This window comes from Manduca sexta, chromosome 23 (genome assembly GCF_014839805.1).
Source record: "Manduca sexta isolate Smith_Timp_Sample1 chromosome 23, JHU_Msex_v1.0, whole genome shotgun sequence".
NCBI lineage: Eukaryota > Metazoa > Arthropoda > Insecta > Lepidoptera > Sphingidae > Manduca > Manduca sexta.
In genome coordinates, this window is record NC_051137.1 from 13,911,263 (window position 1) to 13,916,594 (window position 5,332).

The window sequence follows — 5,332 nt, forward strand, 5'->3', positions numbered from 1 at the left end:
AACAAATCGCCATTAAAACAATGTTGAAGTATTTCCACAATTAACAGTGTGACGTGCTTCTTCAAATTATAGGAGACCACAGCATGCAAAATTATTTTTTTTGGCAAAAATTGAATATTTCTTATTAATATTATTTGTTTTAAATAAGTTCAATGCTCAAATGGTTCCAGTTAATTTATGAGAGTACTGTGTAATTTGTACAGCAACTGTCTCAGCGCCTCTAGATTCAAATCCTAGAGATGACAGACGACGTAACTTGTCGTCGCGTCACACGCTAATTACGCACGTCATCTTTAAACCATTATTCAAAGGACTTCTCTCGTTCTATATTCTGTATCTTGTTATTACATTAATTATACAATATATGAATAAATGGGTTAGATTCTGGAGATATCTCAGCCAAGTAAAATATTAAGCAAAAAGATTATGCAAAACGTAAAATTTATTGATTTATATAAAATTCAACGAAATATTGTCGTGATATTAAATTCAATTTGTACATTCGTCCACACGTGCACAGCACCGTAACCTGTACTGAATTATTTTTATCACATTTTTGATTCAATTTCATAATAGTTTTATATAAAAACGCAGCAGCGGTGCTCCAGCAGAAATAGCGCGGTTCATCATACTCCAGAAATGTGAATGCGGACCAGGGCCGCATTCGACCGCCGCCGAAATACAATCGCTGGAGAATTCCAGACGTACCAAAAAATCATCATTTCCTCCACAATCAGAAATTCACACTCATTCGTACGGAGCAGTTGCAGACGCATCTCATGTGCATCGGTACGTAAACTTGGCACCGCAGGGCTACTGACAGTTTTAAATAACGTTCGAAAATGTTAATACTGTCACAAATTCCAACGAGACACGAGAATTAATCACTGCGTTTGCGAAAACATATTTTGTTCGTCATTCGTTTAACAAGTCAACCTGTGCGGCACAGCTGGGCTCAGTTGTTCGTGAAACGCATTTGAGACAGCACCATGGCAGTCCACTCCGAAGGCACCAATATCGTGGCAACCTACTGCATCTTGCTGTTGCTACTCATCTCCTTGTGGCTTCTGTATTCTGTGTTCTAAGGATGTTTACGTAAGTAGACGTTCTGAATCACCTTCAAAATCGTCGATAGTTGTTTTCCTTCATCAAACTCTCGAAATATGCAGTGGTTCTAAATATATGCATTAGTGAGACCAGTAATTTCTTTTGTCTGTGCTAAATGGGATTAGATGACTGTAAAATATGCGAATAGACTACTAATTTACACAGCGCAACATCTAAATGCACGGTACGTGCGTCATCGTTTTCTTTCCTTTAGCAATTATCGTTTATTTTATCTTTCGCAGGAAATACGAGGTAATTGAAGTCGAAATCCTTATCTTTCTTTTGACCGAGTCCGTGTCTTATCTAACGATTTTTCTCTCGTTTCACGTAACTGTGCGTTCTGCGAATCATTGTTATGTAAGAGGTTGACGCCAGCTTTCTTTTTATAAAGTATCATTAACATTATGATTCATTCGGACCAAAATAATTTATAGGAATATCCTTGTACATGAAATATGATTCCATAAATTGACTTTAATACCGTCGTCGAGTGCAATGACACATTGCGAATCGCTGCCCGTCTATGAACTTAGTTTTCGTTTGTCTTTTCTTCTTTTTTTACGTAAAAAGATGGATTTTATAAAAAAAAACGGCAAAAAATCTGGAATGATCCTTCCGCCTGGAGTATGTCCCTGTCGACTGACGTAGTTTTAATGCTTCTGGCGGACTGAAGACCCTCCTTCGGTCAGTCCAGCCTGTTCCGTTAACTTGCAACCATGCCTATCAACGCGGAGACCGTCAACCTTGCCGCCACGTACATGATCCTTGTGATCCTCCTGTTCTGTCTCTGGCTCCTGTACTCTACCGTCTTCTAACACCCGTCCAACAACATTACCAGAACAGTGTAAGTCCCAGTGTGTCTCGTGCTTAACTAATTAGTGATCGATCAACATCGGAGGGTAAAAATTAAGACAGGTGTCACAGTAACGGTCTATTATAAGTACGTTCATATTTATAAATGTGAAAATATTTGGCGTGAGAAAGAGGCGTGGCGTGGCGTAGGCGAGGTGCTGGCGGGCGACACATTCGCGTGTCCACTCAGTTCCTTGGAACCGCTTGTCCAGTGAAGGCGCCCCGGGCCGCGACCATGCCGAACCACGAGACCACCAACTTGATCGCCACCTACCTCATCCTGGTGCTGCTGCTGGCCAGTCTCTGGCTGCTCTACTCGGGAATGTTTTGAGGTGCTCACATTTGTTTTGCCATAACCGACGAGCATCGCGCAATTTTGTATTACACCTGTGCAGGTATCAGTGTGGTATTATGATCAGTCGTTGTTCTTCCGCGTTTTAATTCTTAACATAGTTTTATCGTGGATGGCCGAACTTGTCAGCATAAGTGAGAGACATATGTACCAACATAACGCCACAAAAAAATCGAAATTCGAATATACGTAAACCGCGAAAATTCAAAATTCGCGATACTTTTTGAACACACTATGTATGATATTTCTGTGATATCGCTTCATCTCGATAAGTGAAATTTAACAGCCATTGTTAAATGTGTCTTCTCCATCAATTTCCTTGATCATTTTATTACTTACAAAACTAAATACTTCGACTTCACTGCAAATAAAATCATTCTAAATCCTCATAAAAGGCAATTACGACACCGATATTACAAATAAAAAAAATAACGAATCCAATATTAGCAATCGTTTTAATCCTCGTCGTAATCGTCGAATAAACATTGTTACCAAATAAAATAGCTCTTAACCAGTGTTCTGCGGTATTCTTCTCTCCAACATAAACATGAGCGTTTATTTCGTGGAAAATAAAAATAGTTACGATAGAACACACTCCAGATGCCGGTATGAAGAGCTACATCCAAAATAGTCGACGAGCCGGCGCTTGCGACCTGACTCCCTCACAGAAATCATAACATTCGCGCTCTAAAATTAAAACGGATTGAAATGAAATTTTGAATGACAAGTCGTCAAACATTGCGCACCGAGCTGACAATATTCGCTTCTCTATTTACATAAAAATTGTACGGTTGCCAATTTATTTTTTAAACAAAACTTAATCAGTGGGTTGAGCAGTAAATATTGGAACGTCACAGTGAAAAACAATAGCTACGCGAATTGCACAATATTTATTGTTGAAGGAGTTTTTGGCTGCTACTGCTCGTTTGATAATAATTACCGAAATTATAATAGTTCAGTTGATAAAACAGAACTCAAAGGCCTTATGGCTACTAAAATAAAACATTTTGACTTTGACTATTGACCTAGCGTTAATTAAGCTCGCAGTATTAACTAGCGCATGTAAATCCAATAAAATTAATATACGTAAAGGACGTAAAATTGAGTGTCATAACAGAGAAGAAATTATTATAATTCCTAGAAATAACCTTATGAAACTACGCTTCGTCAGACGCATTCGGTATTTAGTAAACAGAGTACTTTGAACTTTACGACCCATTATACGAAATGCGGACTAGATGAGGCCAACGTAAATTTTTTTACGTTCGATCGCCGCGAAATTGGTAATAAATAAAAATATTGAAATAGAAATAAACAAACGTATTGAGACGCGTCGATAACTGATGAAATGTATATTTTTACATAGATTTATTGAAGTGATTATTACTTTCAATATGAGCAATGGTTATTTTAAAATGTGCGCAATATTTAACAACGTTGAATACGTTACCGGACTTGGATAATTTATTGACTACGTTCTAAGTCTCACCACAAATCAGTTACCTATAAAATATTATTGATAACTATAAAATCTTGCGAAAATTGTGAACAAAATTCTACTAAACTTCAAACAATCCATCTAAATTTTAAAACCAGCTGTAAAGTTATAAAAAACGCTAAAGAAAATACAAATAGCATAAAGAAACGTTGCAATAAAGATAAAAGTAAACCGGTGGCTATTATCGAAGTTGGCGGCTGGAAATATGAAAAATAACGTGAGCGCGCGCAACGATAGCAATAAATCATTTGCCGAAACTCGTAGCGGATAGCTTTGACATCGACATGTGCAAATTAGTCGTGAAAATAGAAGTGAGATTGACGTGCACGTCCCAACTTGAACGCTGGTGAAGACACTTCGCGTGGTCGGGTGACAGTTGACGATATTTTATAAATGGAGCTCGATAACACATTTTTCAACTTTCAAGTAGTTGAAGAATACCATACTGTCGGCGGAATCTAAAGAATAGTTCCGAGAAACTGTTGAACTATTGTTTATTTTGATGTTATGTTTTTAATGGTTATTTTTTTGTGTTTAGTGTTTCCTTTCCTTCGTTTCCTATGTTTTTATAAAATCACATGAAATACGAACTTTAATCTCAAATGTGTTCAAATGACTTCATCCCTTTAATTTGCTTATTTATCTCTCTCAGGTGTAAGAATAATTTTAGAATTACGCGAAATCTTGAAACTGAATTACAAAATTTACGTGTCCCGTCACGCTAAAGCAACATAACAAATTTGTGTAAGCTGTTCCTACGTTCTGATTAAAATTAAATGTGGTCTCCAGCGACCGCATTAATGTAAAATACAAATATAATCATCAAAAGCTTATACATTTAACTGGTCCGCGTCCCACATGCATGGTGCCGCGTCATAATTCCCCGATGTTTGTCAGATATATTCGTATAAACGCGGCAAAACTGAATTCTAAACATAAATATCGCGTTATTGCGACAGTTAACGACACAAAACCGCGCGTATTTTTTACTTCGTCTCTTTTTAACAGTGAAATAAAATATATTAAATAAAATAACGTTACGTCAGACGGGCGACACTTCGCTGAAATTTTATTAGCGATATAATTCTTTAAATAAATTCCACTATGTTTCTTAATAATCATAAATACGGAGACAGCGAAGATATAAATATTCCTAGTGTTAAAATAAAAATGAAATCTATTTCTGCTTGTTTCAGATGCCTACCGAGATATGCCAACTCAAAACATGAGACCAATCGAAGATGGCGGATAGTTGACACGCTATATAAAAAAATAATAATTTAAGAAACCGTAACTTTAGTAATTAAGTTAATCGTAAGTTAGACAATGTTATATACCCAAGCATTTAAGTAACATAAGACCATGACAACACTGGAGATCCGCAAGCTGCTGGACACACGAGGAATGTAGTGGGTAATGCAAACATCGCATGCGAAGTACAAGTACACGGTGCTGGGCATTCCAATTAAGTGAAGTCTAAAATAAAGATGTAAGTGAAAGACAACTGTCAAATTTAATAACAA